General features: G+C 42.2%; 1 pseudogene; it reads left to right on the forward strand.

The window, feature by feature from the left end:
- Nucleotides 1-1,296: 1,296 nt before the first annotated feature.
- LOC123171364 (uncharacterized) lies at nucleotides 1,297-21,746 on the forward strand (annotated as a pseudogene).
- Nucleotides 21,747-21,865: the final 119 nt, after the last annotated feature.

Consider the following 21,865-nt stretch of genomic DNA (forward strand, 5'->3'; position numbering starts at 1 on the left):
CTTCCTTCCCCTCTTCCCCCCTTTCCCCCCTTCTCCTAGTTGGACTAGGAAAGGTGGAAACCTACTCCAACTAGGAGTAGGAATCCTACTCCTTCTTGGCGCGCCCACAAGGGCCGGCCGGCCTCCCCCTTGCTCCTTTATATACGGGGGTAGGGGGCATCCCATAGACACACAAGTTGATCCACGTGATCATATTCTTAGCCGTGTGCGGTGCCCCCTTCCACCATAATCCTCGGTAATATTGTAGCGGTGCTTAGGCGAAGCCCTGCGACGGTAGTACATCAAGATCGTCACCACGCCGTCGTGCTAACGGAACTCTTCCCCGACACTTTGCTGGATCGGAGTCCGGGGATCGTCATCGAGCTGAACGTGTGTTAGAACTCGGAGGTGCCGTAGTTTCGGTGCTTGATCAGTCGGGCCGTGAAGACGTACGACTACATCAACCGCGTTGTGCTAACGCTTCCGCCGTCGGTCTACAAGGGTACGTAGATCACACTTTCCCCTCTCGTTGCTATGCATCACCATGATCTTGCGTGTGCGTAGGAATTTTTTTGAAATTACTACGTTCCCCAACAGGTTGAGCAACGGGGGGCCCACGAGGGTGGAGGGCGCGCCTAGGGGGGTAGGCGCGCCCCCCTACCTCGTGGCTTCCTCCGTTGTTTCTTGTCGCCCACTCCAAGTCTCCCAGATCATGTTTGTTGAGAAAATCATGTTCCCGAAGGTTTCATTCCGTTTGGACTCCGTTTGATATTCCTTTTCGGCGAAACCCTAAAATAGGCAAAAAAACAGCAATTTGGGATGGGTCTCTGGTTAGTAGGTTAGTCCCAAAAATGATGTAAAAGTGTAAAATAAAGCCCATTGACATCCAAAATAGATAATATAATAGCATGGAGCAATCAAAAATTATAGATACGTTGGAGACGTATCAAAGACACTCTCGTTCGCGGAGATTCCCAGGAGACGGGTACTCCAGCTAAGAGCATCTCCACTCGCCCCCCCCCCAATAGGCCCCTAGGGCGCCATTTTTAGCGCCAGTGACATAAAATTGGCCCAGTCACGCCCGCAGGTCGTTGTTTATTGCCGGTTTGGGCCGAAATAACAACCGGCAAACCCGAGTAGACCCCAACCCCTGGGGGTCGCCTGGGGGCGCCGGCCAAAGCGAAAAGGTGTGTGGGCCCTCGTTGTCAGTGACACCGGCCGATTTCCCGCCGTTTTCTCCCCCTTTCCCTCCATTTTCCCATTTCTTCCCCTTCTCTCCCGCCGCTCCAGCCATTCTCCTCATCAAATCCGTCTGCCATGCCGCCGAAGAATTATGTTGCCCCTCACACCACCACCGTGGATTCCACCCAGCCAAAGCAGAGGAATCCAAGGGCGCCGATGGCAAGGCCACCTGGCATGTCGAACGCCGAGTGGAGGGCGGATGTTCAGCGCAGGGAGCGGTCACCGCCAACTAGAGAAATAGGCTCATCGTCAAGAGGGCTAGGGACACGGTAGCGGCGGCAGCGGCATTGGAGCAGGGGGAGGCGTCTCCCGCGGGGATGAAACTTTCGCCCGACCACTGCGCACAAGTCGCGTGGAGGAACCAGCAGAGCATCGCGTCGCCGACCAACTTGTCGCCGCCCCCGCCGCAATGGGGGTACACGCCCTCACCTGGCTACTCCGACGGCGACGCGCATGGCAGTTTCAACCCCAACATAACCTTCCCACATGTCGTGCTGCCGCGTGCCTCCCTCTACGACCTAAACCCCGACCAGCGCACTCCCTCCCCCGCGTTCACCGCCGGCCTCCATGATACGTCTCCAACGTATCTATAATTTTTTATTGTTCCATGCTATTATATTATCTATTTCGGATGTTTTATATGCATTGATATGCTATTTTATATGACTTTTGGGACTAACCTATTAACCTAGAGCCCAGTGCCAGTTTCTGTTTTCCCTTGTTTTTGAGTATCGATGGAGATGGGCTTGAGACCCACTGCATGAGTTGTCCATAGTGGTAACTGATACGTCTCCAACGTATCTATATTTTTTTATTGTCCCATGCTATTATATTATCCATCTAGGATGTTTTATATGCATTTATATGCTATTTTATATGATTTTTGGGACTAACCTATTAACCTAGATCCTAGTGCCAGTTTCTGGTTTTTCCTTGTTTTAGAGTTTCACATAAGAGGAATACCAGATGGAGTCCAACCGGAATAAAACTTTTGCGATGATTTTTCTTGGACCAGAAGACACCCAGGAGACTTGGAGTGAAATTCAGAAGACCCACGAGGCGGCCATAAGGGTGGAGGGCACGCCCAGGGGGTGGGGCGCGCCCCCAACCTTGTGGGCCCCTCGGTGGCCTCCTGACCTAGATCTTCCTCCTATATATACTCTTATACCCTGAAAACTTCTAGGGGAGCCACAAAACCACTTTTCCACCGCTGCAACCTTCTGTACTCGTGAGATCCCATCGAGGGACTGATAACCCACAAGTATAGGGGATAGCAACAGTTTTCGAGGGTAGAGTATTCAATCCAAATTTATTGATTCGACACAAGGGGAGCCAAAGAATATTCTCAAGTATTAGCAGCTGAGTTGTCAATTCAACCACACCTGGAAACTTAGTATCTGCAGCAAAGTGTTTAGTAGCAAAGTAGTATGATAGTAGTGGCAATGATAATAAAAGGTAACAGTAGTAAAAGTAATGTTTTTGGTATTTTGTAGTGATGATAGCAATAGCAACGGAAAAGTAAATAAGCGAAGAACAATATATGGAAAGCTCGTAGGCAATGGATCAGTGATGGAGAATTATGCTGGATGCGGTTCATCATGTAACAGTCATAACCTAGGGTGACACAGAACTAGCTCCAGTTCATCAATGTAATGTAGCATGTATTCCGAATATAGTCATACGTGCTTATGGAAAAGAACTTGCATGAAATCTTTTGTCCTACCCTCCCGTGGCAGCGGGGTCCTTACAGAAACTAAGGGATATTAAGGCCTCCTTTTAATAGAGTACTGGAACAAAGCATTAACACATAGTGAATACATGAACTCCTCAAACTACGGTCATCACCAGTAAGTATCCCGATTATTGTCACTTTGGGGTTAACGGATCATAACACATAATAGGTGGCTATAGACTTGCAAGATAGGATCAAGAACTCTCATATATTGATGAAAACATAATAGGTTCAGATCTGAAATCATGGCACTCGGGCCCTAGTGACAAGCATTAAGCATAGCAAAGTCATAGCAACATCAATCTCAGAACATAGTGGATACTAGGGATCAAACCCTAACAAAACTAACTCGATTACATGATAGATCCATGCAACCCATCACCGTCCAGCAAGCCTACGATGGAATTACTCACGCACGGCGGTGAGCATCATGAAATTGGTGATGGAGGATGGTTGATGATGACGATGGCGATGGATTCCCCTCTCCGGAGCCCCGAACGGACTCCAGATCAGCCCTCCCGAGAGGTTTTAGGGCTTGGCGGCGGCTCCGTATTGTAAAACGCGATGAATTCTTCTCTCTGATTTTTTCTCCCCGAAACACAATATATAGAGTTGGAGTTGGAGTCAGAGGAGCTCCAGGGGGCCCACGAGGTAGGGGCGCCCTAGGGGGGCAGGCGCGCCCCCACCCTCGTGGACAGGTGGTGGGCCCCCTGGCCTTCATCTTTTGCAGTTATTTTTTATATTTTCCCAAAAGTTGCTCCGTGAAGTTTTAAGTCATTCTGAGAACTTTTGTTTCTGCACATAAATAACACCATGGTAATTCTGCTGAAAACAGCGTCAGTCCGGGTTAGTTCCATTCAAATCATGCAAGTTAGAGTCCAAAACAAGAGCAAAAGTGTTTGGAAAAGTAGATACGACGGAGACGTATCAACTCCCCCAAGCTTAAATCTTTGCTTGTCCTCAAGCAATTCAGTTGACAAACTAAAAGTGATAAAGAAAAACTTTTACAAACTCTGTTTGCTCTTGTTGGTGTAAATATGTAAAGCCAGGATTCAAGTTTTCAGCAAAGATTATGACTAACCACATTCACAATAACGCTTAGGTCTCAAGTCTACTCATATCAATGGCATAATCAACTAGCGAGCAATAATAATAAATCTTGGATGACAACACTTTCTCAAAACAATCATAATATGATATAACAAGATGGTATCTTGCTAGCCCTTTCTGAGACCGCAAAACATAAATGCAGAGCACCTTTAAAGATCAAGGACCGACTAGATATTGTAATTCATGGTAAAAGAGATCCAGTCAAGTCATACCCAATGTAAACTAACAATAATGAATGCAAATGACAGCAGTGCTCTCCAACTGGTGCTTTTTAATAAGAGGATGATGACTCAACATAAAAGTAAATAGATAGGCCCTTCGCAGAGGGAAGCAGGGATTTGTAGAGGTGCCAGAGCTCGGTTTTGAAATAGAGGTGAATAATATTTTGAGCGGTATACTTTCATTGTCAACATAACAACCAAGAGATGGCGATATCTTCCATGCTACACACATTATAGGCGGTTCCCAAACAGAATGGTAAAGTTTATACTCCCCCTTCCACCAACAAGCATCAATCCATGGCTTGCTCGAAACAACGAGTGCCTCCAACTAACAAGAGTCCCAGGGGGAGTTTTGTTTGCAATTATTTTGATTTAGTTTGCATAAAGCATGGGACTGGGCATCCCGGTGACCAGCCACTTTCTCGTGAGTGAGGAGCGGAGTCCACTCCTCTTGAGAATAACCCGCCTAACATGGAAGATACAGGACAGCCCTAGTTGATACATGAGCTATTCGAGCATACAAAACAGGATATTTATTTGAAGGTTTAGAGTTTGGCACATACAAATTTACTTGGAACGGCAGGTAGATACCGTATATAGGTAGGTATGGTGGACTCATGTGGAATAACTTTGGGGTTTAAGGGATTGGATGCACAAGCAGTATTCCCGCTTAGTACAGGTGAAGGCTAGCAAAAGACTGGGAAGCGACCAGCTAGAGAGCGACAACAGTCATGAACATGCATTAAAATTAATCAACACCGAATGCAAGCATGAGTAGGATATAATCCACCATGAACATAAATATCGTGAAGGCTATGTTGATTTTGTTTTAACTACATGCGTGAACATGTGCCCAAGTCAAGTCACTTAAATCATTCAGAGGAGGATACCACCCTATCATACCACATCACAACCATTTTAATAGCATGTTGGCACGCAAGGTAAACCATTATAAGCTCCTAGCTAATCAAGCATGGCACAAGAACTATGATCTCTAGTTGTCATTGCAAACATGTTTATTCATAATAGGCCGAATCAAGAACGATGAACTAATCATATTTACAAAAACAAAAGAGGTCGAGTTCATACCAGCTTTTCCCATCTCAATAAGTTCATCATATAATCATCGTTATTGCCTTTCACTTGCACGACCAAATGATGTGAATAATAATAATTGTGCATGTGCGTTGGACTAAGCTGGAATCTGCAAGCATTCAATAAATAGGAGAAGACAAGGCAATATGGGCTCTTTTGTCAGATCAACAATTATGCATATAAGAGCCACTTCAACAATTTAATCATGGTCTTCTCCTATCGACCCCCAAAGAAAAGAAATAAAACTATTTACACGGGAGAGCTCCCAACAAGTAAAAGAAGAACAGGAAATATTTTTGGGTTTCTTTTTAATTACTACTACAAGCATTGAAAGTAAACTAATTAAAAGCTACAACTATTTTTTTTGGTTTTTCTTAAGGTTTATTAAACACACAGAAAGAAAGCATAAAAAGGAAAGTAAACTAGCATGGATGATATAATGAAAATTATGAACACCGACATCTAGCAATGAGTGTGTGAACATAAATGTAATGTCGGTGGGAAATACGTACTCCCCAAGCTTAAGCCTTTGGCCTAAGTTGGTCTATGGCCACGGTTGGCATGGCGGATATCCATAATAGTAGTTGGGGTCATACTGAGATGCAGCGGCTATCGCCTCCTGTGCTGCAGCGTGGCGACGAGCGGCCTTCGCTCTCCTCTCGTACTCATCTGCTTCCTCTCTGGTAATAACATATCTTCCTTTTGCCTGATGATCAAAGAAGGCAGGAGCAGGGAGAGTAATATGGACAGCACGCGTCTGTCAAAGATTAGTCGATACTGGAGAGGTGATTCATTCCTCTCGACAAACTGGTGGTGAACCATAGCATTAAAGTCTAGATAAGCAGAGGGTAATTCAATATCATCTTCGCGTATGGCTATACCAAGAAAATTAGCTATGCGGGTTGCATAAATTCCTTCAAAGAAATCTCCATTAAATCTATTAAGATGCAACCTACGTGCAACAATGGCTCCCAAATTATAAGATTTATCTCCCAACATAGCACTCCTAAGAATACTGAGGTCAGGGACACACATGTGACATGCCTCATCTTTACCATTAATGCATCTACCTATGAAGAGAGAAAAATAATGTATAGCAGGAAAGTGAATGCTCCCTATGGTAGCTTTTGTTATATCTCTAGATTCTCCCACGGCTATGCTAGCAAGAAAATCTCTAAATTCAGATTTGCGAGGATCCCTTATAGTGCCCCATTGTGGAAGTTTGCAAGCAGTGGTAAAATCCTCTAAGTCCATAGTGTAAGAATTTTCATAAAGATCAAACAGGACAGTTGGAGAATTACGTGAAGATGAAAATTCAAACCTCCTCACAAAGGAACTAGTGAGATTGTGATACTGGCTGCACTTCTCTTCCTCGAATCTCACAAGATCAGCGTTACACAAATATGCATTAAATTCTTCCTTAATTCCGCTCGATCCATAAAGTTCTCAGAAGGCCATTCACAAGGACGCACTGGAGCGTCTCTTGGTGGCTCATCATCAGCATCACGCATTGCAAGCCTGGGTCCTTGCTTCCTTGAAGAACCACCCTGGAACATTTTTCTAAGCATATTTCTTCCTCTGAAAAATTCTGAAATTTTTTAGTAACTTCAAAATAAAAGTGAACCAAACTCAATAATATTGATAGCAACTACTCATACAAGTGCCTAGAGCCTATATCATGCATCAAAACTACTTTTGACCATATAAATTTGACATGCAAGCTCAAGAACAGGGTCACCTAAGCAGCAAAAAATGCAATGAATAAAGCACTAGAACAAAAACTAATTGGACCAATGGAGGAGTCACATACCAAGGAACAATCTTCCCAAGCAGTTTTGTGAGAGGTGCTTTGAGCAAGGAGATCGAAAATGGCAACAAAACGAGCTTAGACTCGGGTTTGAGCTGGTTGTTCGTGTTTGTGGGAGGAAGAAGGAGTGTGTGAGTGAAAGGATAAGTGGAGGAGGGCCACCGTGGGCCCACGAGGCAGGGGGCGCGTCCAGGGGGTAGGGCGCGCCCTCCACCCTCGTGGGCAGGTGGGTGACCCCCCTGCTGTGTTCTCAGTGCCAAATATTCTAGAAAAAATCATATTTAAATTTCAGGGCATTTGGAGAACTTTTATTTTTGAGGTATTTTTATATTGCACGGATAATCAGATAATAGACAGAAAAATAGTAATTTTATTTTATTTAATATAAATAACATAAGGTAAAAGTGGGGTACAGAAGGTTGTGCCTTCTAGTTTCATCCATCTCATGATCGTCAAAAGGAATCCACTAACAAGGTTGATCAAGTCTTGTTAACGAACTCATTCCGAATACCATGGAACCGGAGAAATTTCGAATAACACTATGTTACCTCAACGGGGATATGCACATCCCCAATAATAAGAATATCATATTTCTTCTTGACAGTAGGAAGAGAAAATTCAAAACCTCCAAATATAATCGATGGAATTTTTCCAATAGAGTTGATACTATAAACTTGAGGTTGTTTCCTCGGAAAGTGTATCGTGTGCTCATTACCATTAACATGAAAAGTGACATTGCCTTTAGTGCAATCAATAACAGCCCTTGCAGTATTCAAAAAGGGTCTTCCAAGAATAATAGACATACTATCGTCCTCGGGAATATCAAGAATAACAAAGTCCGTTAAAATAGTAACGTTTGCAACTACAACAGGCACATCCTCACAAATACCGACAGGTATAGCAGTTGATTTATCAGCCATTTGCAAAGATATTTCAGTAGGTGTCAACTTATTCAAATCAAGTCTACGATATAAAGAGAGAGGCATAACACTAACACCGGCTCCAAGATCACATAAAGCAGTTTTAACATAGTTTCTTTTAATGGAGCATGGTATAGTTGGTACACCGGGATCTCCAAGTTTCTTTGGTATTCCACCCTTAAAAGTATAATTAGCAAGCATGGTGGAAATTTCAGCTTCCGGTATCTTTCTCTTATTTGTAACAATATCTTTCATATACTTGGCATAAGGATTCATTTTGAGCATATCAGTTAATCGCATATGCAAAAAAATAGGTCTAATCATTTCAGCAAAGCGCTCAAAATCCTCATCATCCTTTTTCTTGGATGGTTTGGGAGGAAAAGGCATGGGTTTCTGAACCCATGGTTGTCTTTCTTTACCATGTTTTCTAGCAACAAAGTCTTTCTTATCATAACGTTGATTCTTTGATTATGGGTTATCAAGATCAACAGCAGGTTTAATTTCTATATCATTATCATTACTAGGTTGAGCATCATCGTGAACATTATTATTAACCTTATTACTAGTTTCAGGTTCATTAATAGATTGTGTTTCAGCATCAGAAATAGAAATATCATTTGGATTCTCAGGTGTTTCAGTAATAGGTTCACTAGAAGCATGCAAAGTCCTATCATTTTTATTTTTCTTCCTTTTAGAAGGACTAGGTGCATCTATATTATTTCTCTGAGAATCTTGCCCAATTCTCTTAGGATGGCCTTCAGGAGACAAAGGTTCCTGAGTCATTTTACCACCTCTAGTCATAACTCTAACAGCATTATCATTATTCTTACTATTCAATTCGTTGAGAAAATCATTTTGAGCTTTAAGTACTTGTTCTACTTGAGTGGTAACCATAGAAGCATGATTACTAATAAGTTTAAGTTCACCTTTGACATTAGCCATATATTACCCAAGTGTTCAAGCATATTTGATTGTATTTCAATTGTCTACCAAAATAAGCATTAAAATCTTCTTGCTTAACCATAAATTTACCAAACTCATCTAAGCATGGGCTAGCAAACTTAGTAAATGGGATTTCGGCTTTATCATATCTATAGAGAGAATTTACCTTTACTACCTGTGTCGGGTTATCAAGACCATGAGTTTCTTCCATAGGTAATGCATTAAGATCATATGTTTCTTCAACACGCGGTAAATTAAGACCATGTATTTCTTCAATAGGAGGTAAATTCTTAACATCTTCAGCTTTAATACCTTTTTCTTTCATAGATTTCTTTGCCTCTTGCATATCTTCAGGACTGAGAAATAGAATACCCCTCTTCTTCGGAGTTGGTTTGGGAATAGGCTCAGGAATTGGCTCTGGAGGTGTCCAATTATTTTCATTTGTCAACATATTATTCAATAGAATTTCAGCTTCATCCGGTGTTCTTTCCCTGAAAACAAAACCAGCACAACTATCCAGGTAATCTCTGGAGGCATCGGTTAGTCCATTATAAAAGATATCAAGTATTTCATTTTTCTTAAGAGGATGATCAGGCAAAGCATTAAGTAATTGGAGAAGCCTCCCCCAAGCTTGTGGGAGAATCTCTTCTTCAATTTGCACAAAATTATATATATATCCCTTAAAGCAGCTTGTTTCTTATGAGCAGGGAAATATTTAGCAGAGAAGTAATAAATCATATTGTGGGGACTACGCACACAACCAGGATCAAGAGAATTAAACCATATCTTAGCATCACCCTTTAATGAGAACGGAAATATTTTAAGGATATAAAAGTAGCAAGTTCTCTCATCTTTAGTGAACAGGGTGACAATATCATTTAATTTAGTAAGATGTGCCACAACAATTTCAGATTCATAGCCATGAAAAGGATCAGATTCAACCAAAGTAATTATATCAGGATCAATAGAGAATTCATAATCCTAACACAAATAGGTGAAGTAGCAAAATCAGGGTCAGGTTTCATTCTAGCATTTAGAGATTGCTGATTCCATTTAGCTAATAACCTCTTGAGTTCGTATCTATCTTTGCAAGCTAAGCTAGCTAAAGAAGCTTCTTTATCAAAAACATAACCCTTAGGAATAACAGGCAAGTCTTCATCGTCACTTTCATCAGTATTATCAGATTCAATATTTTCAATCTTTCTAGCCCTAGCAAGTTGTTCGTCAAGAAATTCACCAAGTGGCACAGTAGTATCAAGCATAGAAGTAGTTTCATCATAAGTATCATGCATAGCAGAAGTGGCATCAATAATAACATGCGACATATCAGAACGAATAGCAGAAGTAGGTTTAGGTGTCGCAAGCTTACTCAAAACAGAAGGTGAATCTAGTGCAGAGCTAGATGGCAGTTCCTTACCTCCCCTCGTAGTTGAGGGATAAATCTTGGTTCTTGGATCTTTCAAGTTCTTCATAATGATAAGCAGATATAAATCCCAAGTGACTCAAAGAATAGAGCTATGCTCCCCGGCAATGGCGCCAGAAAATAGTCTTGATAACCCACAAGTAAAGGGGATCGCAACAGTTTTTGAGGGTAGAGTACCAACCCAAATTTATTGATTAGACACAAGGGGAGCCAAAGAATATTCTCAAGTATTAGCAGTTGAGTTGTCAATTCAACCACACCTGGAAACTTAGTATCTGCAGCAAAGTGTTTAGTAGCAAAGTAATATGATAGTAGTGGCAATGATAATAAAAGGTAACAGTAGTAAAAGTAATGCTTTTGGTATTTTGTAGTGATGATAGCAATAGCAATGAAAAAGTAAATAAGCGAAGAACAATATATGGAAAGCTCGTAGGCAATGGATCGGTGATGGAGAATTATGCCGGATGCGGTTCATCATGTAACAGTCATAACCTAGGGTGACACAGAACTAGCTCCAGTTCATCAATGTAATGTAGGCATGTATTCCGAATATAGTCATACGTGCTTATGGAAAAGAACTTGCATGACATCTTTTGTACTACCCTCCCGTGGCAGCGGGGTCCTTATGGAAACTAAGGGATATTAAAGCCTCCTTTTAATAGAATACCGGAACAAAGCATTAACACATAGTGAATACATGAACTCCTCAAACTACGGTCATCACCGGTAAGTATCCCGATTATTGTCACTTCGGGTTAACGGATCATAACACATAATAGGTGACTATAGACTTGCAAGATAGGATCAAGAACTCTCATATATTGATGAAAACATAATAAGTTCAGATATGAAATCATGGCACCCGGGCCCAAGTGACAAGCATTAAGCATAACAAAGTCATAGCAACATCAACCTCAAAACATAGTGGATACTAGGTATCAAACCCTAACAAAACTAACTCGATTACATGATAGATCCCATCCAACCCATCACCGTCCAGCAAGCCTATGATGGAATTACTCATGCATGGCTGTGAGCATCATGAAATTGGTGATGGAGGATGGTTGATGATGACGATGGCGACGGATTCCCCTCTCCGGAGCCCCGAACGGACTCCAGATCAGCCCTCCCGAGAGGTTTTAGGGCTTGGCGGCAGCTCCGTATCGTAAAATGCGATGAATTCTTCTCTCTGATTTTTTCTCCCTGAAACACAATATATAGAGTTGGAGTTGGAGTCGGAGTCGGAGGAGCTCCAGGGGGCCCACGAGGTAGGGGGCGTGCCCTAGGGGGGCAGGCGCGCCCCCACCCTCGTGGACAGGTGATGGGCCCCCTGGCCTTCATCTTTTGCAGGTATTTTTTATATTTTCCAAAAAGTTGCTCCGTGAAGTTTCAGGTCATTCCGAGAACTTTTGTTTCTGTACATAAATAACACCATGGTAATTCTGCTGAAAACAGCGTCAGTCCGGGTTAGTTCCATTCAAATCATGCAAGTTAGAGTCCAAAACAAGGGCAAAAGTGTTTGGAAAAGTAGATACGATGGAGACGTATCAGGGACCTTTTCCGGCATCCTGCCGGAAGGGGATTCGATCACGGAGGGCTTCTACATCAACATCATTGCCTCTCTGATGAAGCGTGAGTAGTTTACCATAGACCTACAGGTCCATAGCTAGTAGCTAGATGGCTTCCTCTCTCTCTCTTTCATTCTCAATACCATGTTCTCCTCGATGTTCTTGGAGATCTATTCAATGTAATACTCTTTTGCGGTGTGTTGCCGAGATCCGATGAATTGTGGATTTATGATCAGCTTATCTATGAATATTATTTGAATCTCCTCTTAATTCTTTTATGCATGATTTGAAATCTTTGCAAGTCTCTTTGAATTATCGATTTGGTTTGGCCAACTAGATTGGTTTTTCTTGCAATGGGAGAAGTGCTTAGCTTTGGGTTCAATCTTGCGGTGCTCAATCCTAGTGACAGAAGGGGAACCGACACATATTGTATTGTTGCCATCGAGGATAAAAAGATGGGATTTTCATCATATTTGAGTTAATTCCTCTACATCATGTCATCTTGCCCGTTGATACACCTAGTTGATGTGAGACAATCTCCTTCTTTTTTGTCTTCTCCACAACCACCGTCTATTCCACCTATAGTGATATGTCCATGGATCACGCTCATGTATTGCGTGAAAGTTGAAAAGGTTTGAGAACATCAAAAGTATGAAACAATTGCTTGGCTTGTCATCGGGGTTGTGCATGATTTGAATAGTTTGTGTGATGAAGATGAAGCATAGCCAGACTATATGATTTTGTAGGGATAAGCTTTCTTTGGCCATGTTATTTTGAGAAGACATAATTATTTTGTTAGTATGCTTGAAGTATTATTGTTTTTATGTCAATATTAAAGTTTCGTTTTAAATCTTACGGATCTAAACATTCATGCCACAATAAAGAGAATTACATGGATAAATATGTTAGGTAGCATTCCACATCAAAAAATCTGTTTTTATCATTTACCTACTCGAGGACGAGCAGGAATTAAGCTTGGGATGCTTGATACGTCTCCAACGTATCTATATTTTTTGATTGTTCCATGTTATTATATTATCTGTTTTGGACATTTTATATGCATTAATATGCTATTTTATATGATTTTGGGACTAACCTATTAACCTAGAGCCTAGTGCCAGTTTCTGGTTTTTCCTTGTTTTAGAGTTTCGCAGAAAAGGAATACCAAACAGAGTCAAAATGGAATTAAACTTTCGCGATGATTTTTCTTGGACCATAAGACACCCAGGAGACTTGGAGTGCAATTCAGAAGAGCCACAAGGCGGCCACAAGGGTGGAGGGCCCGCCTAGGGGGGTGGGGCGCGCCCCCAACCTTGTGGGCCCCTCGGTGGCCTCCTGACCTAGATCTTCCACCTATATACACTCTTATACCGTGAAAACTTCCAGGGGAGCCACGAAACCACTTATCCACCGCCGCAACCTTCTATACCTGTGAGATCCCATCTAGGGACCTTTTCCAGCATCCTGTCGGAGGGAGATTCGATCACGGAGGGCTTCTACATCAACACAATTGCCTCTCTGATGAAACGTGAGTAGTTTACCATAGACCTACGGGTCCATAGCTAGTAGCTAGATGGCTTCTTATCTCTCTTTGATTCTCAATACCATGTTCTCCTCGATGTTCTTGGAGATCTATTCGATGTAATACTCTTTTGCGGTGTGTTTGTCGGGATCCGATGAATCGTGGATTTATGATCAGCTTAGCTATGAATATTATTTGAATCTCCTCTGAATTATTTTATGCATGCTTTGATATGTTTGCAAGTCTCTTCGAACTATCGATTTGGTTTGGCCAACTAGATTGGTTTTTCTTGCAATGGGAGAAGTGCTTAGCTTTGGGTTCAATCTTGCGGTGCTCTATCCTAGTGACAGAAGGGGAATCGACACGTATTGTATTGTTGCCATCGAGGATAAAAAGATGGGGGTTTCGTCATATTGTTTGAGTTAATTCCTCTACATCATGTCATTTTGCTTAAGGCGTTACTCCGTTCTTTATGAACTTAATACTCTAGATGCATGCTCGATAATGGTCGATGTGTGGAGTAATAGTAGTAGATGTAGAATCATTTCGGTCTACTTGCCACAGATGTGATGCCTATATTCATGATCATTGCCTTAGATATTGTCATAACTTTGTGCTTTTCTATCAATTGCTCGGCAGTAATTTGTTCACCCACCGTAATATCTTCTATCTTGAGAGAAGCCTCTAGTGAAACCTATGGCCCCCGGGTCTATTTTCCATCATATAAGTTTCCGATCTACAATTCTAGTTTCCTATTTACATTCTTTTGCAATATTTTACTTTCCGTTCCCTAAAACAAAAATATTACTTTACCATTTATCCATCTCTATCAGATCTCACTTTACGAATAACCATGAAGGGATTGACAACCCCTTTGTCGCATTGATTGCAAGTTGGTGTTTGTTTGTGCAGGTATTCGGTGGCTTGTCGCGTTGTCTCCTACTAGATTGATACCTTGGTTCTCAAAACAGAGGGAAATACTTACGCTACTTTGCTGCATCACCCTTTCCTCTTCAAGGGAAAAACCAACGCAAGCTCAAGAGGTAGCAAGAAGGATTTTTGGCACCGTTGCCGGGGAGATCTACACCAAGCCAAGACATACCAAGTGCCCATCATAAACTCTCATCTCTTGCATTACATTATTCGCCATTCGCCTCTCGTTTTCCTCTCCCCCACTTCTAAAATGATTTTCAAAAAGATTCACCTTTTGTTCGTCCCTTTTCCCTTGTATTTTCGTTTACCTTGATGTCTTATTTGGCTCGTTTGCTCGTTTGGTTGGAATAATTGTGTATTTATTGCAAATCAGAGAACCTAAGATTTATGGATCCTCATCCACTTGCTAATCTTTTTAAAAGATCCAATTACAATGAACCTATTGCTAGTGAGTTGAGTGCACTAGATTATCTTTATGAAGTTTTTCTTTAAATTCGTGAATCTAAAAATTGTGATGAAGTGCTAAAAGAAGAAATTTATGAAGTGATTCATGATAGCTCCTTGAATAAAATCATGACTGCAATGATGTTATTATAAATTCTATTAATACCAATTATGTTAACGATATGTAAAACCCTAAGCTTGGGGATGCTAGTTTTGCTATGTCCACTACTTGTTGCAATGATCATGATTGGGGTGATTGTTCTTATGATCTTGAAAATTTATTTAATCCCCATGATGAATATGAGATTGATAATAGTGTTTGCAATAATATTGAAAGTGGGTTTGGAAGAGTGTCGACTTTATATCCCACATATTTGGAGAATATTCAATCTTATGAACTTTTTGATAAAAGTGGGTTCGGAGAGGTCATGACTCTATTTTATGATAATCCTACTATTTTGGAAGAGTGTCAACTTTGCATCCATGTGGATCATGAAGAGAAAATTTTATGTGATAGCTATTTTGTTGAATTTGAGTATGATCCTACATGTAATTATTATGAGAGAGTAAAATATGGTTGTAGAAATTTTCATGTTACTAAATTACCTCTCGTTATGTTGAGATCTTCTTCCTTGCATATGCTAGTTTTTGCTTGCCTCGATAATTTGTTTGCTTATAAAATACCTATGCATAGGAAGTATGTTAGACTAAAGTGTGTTTGTCACTTGTTTTATGATGCTCTCTTTGTGTTTCAATTGCTATCTTCCATGTGAGCATCATCGAAATTATCAATGCATAGCTAAAAGGCTTTAAAGAAAACGCTTGTTGGGAGACAACCCAGTATTTTTCATTGTTGTTTTGCAATAAATAATTCATCTAGCCTATGTTTAGATGTGGTTTTGTGTTTTAATTAGTGTTTGTGCCAAGTAAGACCTTTGGGATAGCTTACGGTGATAGTTGATTTGATCCTGCTGAAAAATAGAAACTTTTGCGCCCAGGAGATTAGTTTTCATTTTAACAGAAGCGCGATAAAATACTGATTCTTTTTGCAGAGGATTAATAAGAAAATTGTCTAGGACTTCCTAATTTCTCAGGATTTTGGGAGTTACAGAAGTATTCGCAATATCCAGATTGCTACAGACTGTTCTGTTTTTGACAGATTCTCTTTTTCGCGTGTTGTTTGCTTATTTTGATGAATCTATGGCTAGTATTGGGGAGGTATGAACCATGGAAAAGTTGGAAGACAGTAGGTATTACACCAATATAAGTAAAGAATGAGTTCACAACAGTACCAAAAGTGGTGATTTGTTTTCTTATACTAACGGAGCTTACGAGACTTTTTGTTGAAGTTTTGTGTTGTGAAGTTTTCAAGTTTTGGGTAAGTATTTGATGGACTATGGAATAAGGAGTGGCAAGAGCCTAAGCTTGGGGATGCCCAAGGCACCCCAAGGTAATATTCAAGGAGGCCAAAGGGCCTAAGCTTGGGGATGCCCCGGTAAGGCATCCCCTCTTTTGTCTTTGTCTATCGGTAACTTTACTTGAGGCTATATTTTTATTCACCACATGATATCTGTTTTGCTTGGAGCGTCCTGTATGATTTGAGTCTTTGCTTTTTAGTTTGACACAATCATCCTTGTTGTACACACCTTTTGGGAGAGACACGCATGAATCGTGATTTATTAGAATACTCTATGTGCTTCACTTATATCTTTTGAGCTAGGCAATTTTGCTCTAGCGCTTCACTTTTTTAGAGCATGGCGGTGGTTTTATTTTATAGAAATTGATGAACTTTCGTACTTCACTTATATTATTTTGAGAGCCTTTAGAACAGCATGGTAATTTGCTTTGGTTATAAAATTAGTCCTAATATGATAGGCATCCAAGACGGATATAATAAAAACTTTCATATAAAGTGCATTGAATACTATGAGAAGTTTGATTCTTTCTGATTGTTTTGAGATATGAAGATGGTGATATTAGAGTCATGCTAGTAAGTAGTTGTGAATTTGACAAATACTTATGTTGAGGTTTGTGAGTCCTGTAGCATGCACGTATGGTGAACCGTTATGTAACGAAATTGGAGCATGGGATGTTTTTTGATTGTCTTCCTTATGAGTGGCGGTCGGGACGAGCGATGGTCTTTTCCTACCAATCTATCCCCCTAGGAGCACGCGCGTAATACTTTGTTTCGATGACTAATAGATTTTTGCAATAAGTATGTGAGTTCTTTATGACTAATGTTGAGTCCATGGATTATACGCACTCTCACCTTTCGGCCATTGCTAGCCTCTCTAGTACCGCGCAACTTTCGCCGGTACCATAAACCCACCACATATCCTTCCTCAAAATAACCACCATACCTACCTATTATGGCATTTTCATAGCCATTCCGAGATATATTGCCATGCAACTTTCCACCATTCCGTTTATCATGACACATTCCATCATTGTTATATTGCTTTGCATGATCATGTAGTTGACATCGTATTTATGGCAAAGCCACCGTTCATCATATTGTTTATACATGTCACTCTTGATTCATTGCACATCCTGGTACACCACCGAAGGCATTCACATAGAGTCATATTTTTGTTCTAGTATCGAGTTGTAATTCTTGAGTTGTAAGTAAATAGAAGTGTGATGATTTTCATTATTAGAGCATTTTCCCATGTGAGGAAATAAATAAAAAAGAGAAAGGCCAAATAAAAAAAGAAGGCCCCAAAAAAGAGAAAAAATGAGAGAAAAAAAGAGAAGGGACAATGTTACTATCCTTTTTAACACACTTGTGCTTCAAAGTAGCACCATGATCTTCATGATAGAGAGTCTCCTATGTTATCACTTTCATATACTAGTGGGAATTTTCATTTAGAACTTGGCTTGTATATTCCAACGATGGGCTTCCTCAAACGCCCTAGGTCTTCATGAGCAAGCAAGTTGGATGCACAGCCACTTAGTTTTCTTTTTGAGCTTTCATACACTTATAGCTCTAGTGCATCTGTTGCATGGAAATCCCTACTCACTCACATTGATATCTATTAATGGGCATCTCCATAGCCCGTTGATATGCCTAGTTGATGTGAGACTATCTCCTTCTTTTTTATCTTCTCCACAACCACCGTCTATTCCACCTATAGTGATATGTCCATGACTCACGCTCATGTATTGTGTGAAAGTTGAAAAGGTTTGAGAACATCAAAAGTATGAAATAATTGCTTAGCTTGTCATCAGGGTTGTGCATGATTTGAATAATTTATGTGATGAAGATGGAGCATAGCTCCATTCTATATGATTTTGTAGGGATAAGCTTTCTTTGGCCATGTTATTTTGAGAAGACATAATTATTTTGTTAGTATGCTTGAAGTATTATTGTTTTTATGTCAATATTAAAGTTTTGTTTTAAATCTTACGGATCTGAACATTCATGCCACAATAAAGAGAATTACATGGATAAATATGTTAGGTAGCATTCCACATCAAAAATTCTGTTTTTATCATTTACCTACTCAAGGACGAGCAGTAATTAAGCTTGGGGATGCTTGATACGTCTCCAACGTATCTATATTTTTTGATTGTTCCATGTTATTATATTATCTGTTTTGGATGTTTTATAAGCATTAATATGCTATTTTATATGATTTTTGGGACTAACCTATTAACCTAGAGCCCAGTGCCAGTTTCTGGTTTTTCCTTGTTTTAGAGTTTCGCAGAAAAGGAATACCAAACGGAGTCCAAACGAGATAAAACTTTTGCGATGATTTTTCATGGACAATAAGACACCCAGGAGACTTGGAGTGCAATTCAGAAGAGCGACGAGGCGGCCACAAGGGTGGAGGGCGCGCCTAGGGGTGTGGGGCGCTCCCCCAACCTTGTGGGCCCCACGGTGGCCTCCTGACCTAGATCTTCCACCTATATATACTCCTATACCCTGAAAACTTCCAGGGGAGCCACGAAACCACTTTTCCACCGCGCAACCTTCTATACCTGTGAGATCCCATCTAGGGACCTTTTCCAGCATCCTGCCGAAGGGAGATTCGATCACGGAGGGCTTCTACATCAACACAATTGCCTCTCCGATGAAGCGTGAGTAGTTTACCACAGACCTACGGGTCCATAGCTAGTAGCTAGATGGCTTCTTATCTCTCTTTGATTCTCAATACCATGTTCTCCTCGATGTTCTTGGAGATCTATTCGATGTAATACTTTTTTGCGGTGTGTTTGCCGGGATCCGATGAATCGTGGATTTATGATCAGCTTATCTATGAATATTATTTGAATCTCCTATGAATTATTTTATGCATGCTTTGATATGTTTGCAAGTCTCTTCAAACTATCGATTTGGTTTGGCCAACTAGATTATTTTTTCTTGCAATGGGAGAAGTGCTTAGCTTTGGGTTCAATCTTGCGGTGCTCTATCCTAGTGACAGAAGGGGAATTGACACGTATTATATTGTTGCCATCGAGGATAAAAAGATGGGGGTTTCGTCATATTGTTTGAGTTAATTCCTCTACATCATGTCATCTTGCTTAAGGCGTTACTCCGTTCTTTATGAACTTAATACTCTAGATGCATGCTGGATAACGGTCGATGTGTGGAGTAATAGTAGTAGATGCATAATCGTTTCGTTCTACTTGACACGGACGTGATGCCTATATTCATGATCATTGCCTTAGATATCGTCATAACTTTGCGATTTTCTATCAATTCCTCGGCAGTAATTTGTTCACCCACCGTAATATCTTCTATCTTGAGAGAAGCCTCTAGTGTAACCTATGGTTCCCGGGTCTATTTTCCATCATATAAGTTTCCGATCTACAATTCTAGTTTCCTATTTACGTTCTTTTGCAATCTTTTACTTTCCGTTCCATAAACCAAAAATACCAAAAATATTACTTTACCGTTTATCCATCTCTATCAGATCTCACTTTGCGAATAACCGTGAAGGGATTGACAACCCCTTTGCCGCGTTGGTTGCAAGTTGGTGTTTGTTTGTGCAGGTATTCGGTGGCTTGTCGCGTTGTCTCCTACTGGATTGATACCTTGGTTCTCAAAACTGAGGGAAATACTTTCCTACTTTGCTGCATCACCCTTTTCTTTTCAAGGGAAAAACCAACGCAAGCTCAAGAGGTAGCACTCGACACCATGTACAGTTACTCTCCGCCAGCATACTCAGCCTCGCCGACGCCGCCTCTACGCCGGGGTGCCCTACCCTTCGCACACGGCTCGTCGCCATAGTTCGGCAACACCGAAGCCACCTACGCCGACATGGACGAGATCATCATGAGCGGCTCTATCACCATCGCTTCCTGCCCTGGGTTCCACGCACAAGATGAAACAATGGACACCGCCGTCGACATGGACGATGAGCTCAACAACACCAAGGAGGGAGAGGAGGAAGAACAGGCGGAGGAGGAGACGGAGCCGGCGCCGGTGACAAAAGGGAGAAAGAAGAAACGGGTGGCCGGTGCCAGGCCGGGCGAGCCACCCGTCAAGTGGACGTCCAAGGAAGACGAGTGCCTCACCAAAGCATGGAAGACTGTCAGCATCGACCTGATCACCAGCTCGAATCAGAATGTCGACACATACTGAAGAAGGATCAAGAAGGCGTTCGATGAGCGCAAGGTAGTCGACCCCTACTTCGCTAACATCCACATGGAGCGCGGCGACAAGGCCATGGAGAACCATTGGGTGATCATCCAGACGGCCTGCAACAGATGACATGGGATTGTCGAGGAGGTCGCGGCTCGCCCGGAAAGCAGCGCCAACGTCAAGGGTCAGGTATGTCCAGTCGCCGGCTCACTTCTTTCGCCGTGTACGTTGGCGACACTTGTTCTTCGGCTGTGCAGATGGTTCAGATGTTCAACATGTATCGCCAAGACAACAACGACCAAGAGTTCAAGTTCCTTCACCTGTTCTCCTGGACGAGTCATGTGAGAAGTGGAGGGAGGTCTGACTCACCCTCGCCAAGGCCAAGAGGATGTACAAGTCGGACGCACCTGCCCCGGGGCGGGGATGGGCGCCCTGATGGCAACAAAAGAGCCAAGGCGGCGAGGGACGCGGCACCCGCTGCCGAACGGCTGCAATTATCGATCGAGCAGTGCATCGCCGACGCCAAGAACAGGGCCGCAAAGAGGAAGGAGAAATCCGGCGCGTGATGGTCGGCGTTGATGACGAAGCAAGACGTGAAGCTTGACCTTCTCAGGACCTACGTCGCCGCGAAGAAGAGGAACACCGACATGGCGTTCTTGATGGCGGCAGACATGTCGACGATGGACGAGCAGGTCAAGGCGTGGTACCTGACGAAGCGCGGCCTCATCTTGAATCAGATGTCCGGGCCAGCGCCGACCACTGCCCCTACGCCCACGCCGGCAACAACGTCGACGCCCAGCCCGAGCGATGAAGCGGTGCCGACACCGACCACCAACCCGAGCACAGAAGCCACGCAGATGCCGAGTACGCCTGCGTCCACGCCGACCCCGGCCAGTCCCACGCCAAAGGGGCCCGCCGTTTGATGTGTTACATGTCTATACTTCCTTCCTGTTGATCGTTGAACTTTCGGGCATGTTTGATCACCGAACTTTCGGGCATGTGTGATCGTCGAACTGTGGCATGATAATTGCCGACTTGTGGCACGGTGATCGCCGAACTTGTGGCGTTTTTTAGTAGCAGGAAAGACAGATTTGATTTTTTGGACGTCTGGGAGCCGAAACTTGAGGGTGTGGCTAGGTACTCGATCGCCCCAGGACGAAAAAACCGCCGGCGCAAATGCGAAAACGTATTCGCCGAATGCGCTGGGAGCCGAACGAGTGAAGATGCTCTAATATCCGCACCATGTGACAAGCCAAATTGGTACTACATCATCGAAAACCATGTGCACGTGTGACATTTCCATCTCTTCCAGCAAAAAAAAAAAGACATATCCATCTCCA

The sequence above is a fragment of the Triticum aestivum genome, chromosome 1A (assembly GCF_018294505.1).
Source record: "Triticum aestivum cultivar Chinese Spring chromosome 1A, IWGSC CS RefSeq v2.1, whole genome shotgun sequence".
Lineage (NCBI taxonomy): Eukaryota > Viridiplantae > Streptophyta > Magnoliopsida > Poales > Poaceae > Triticum > Triticum aestivum.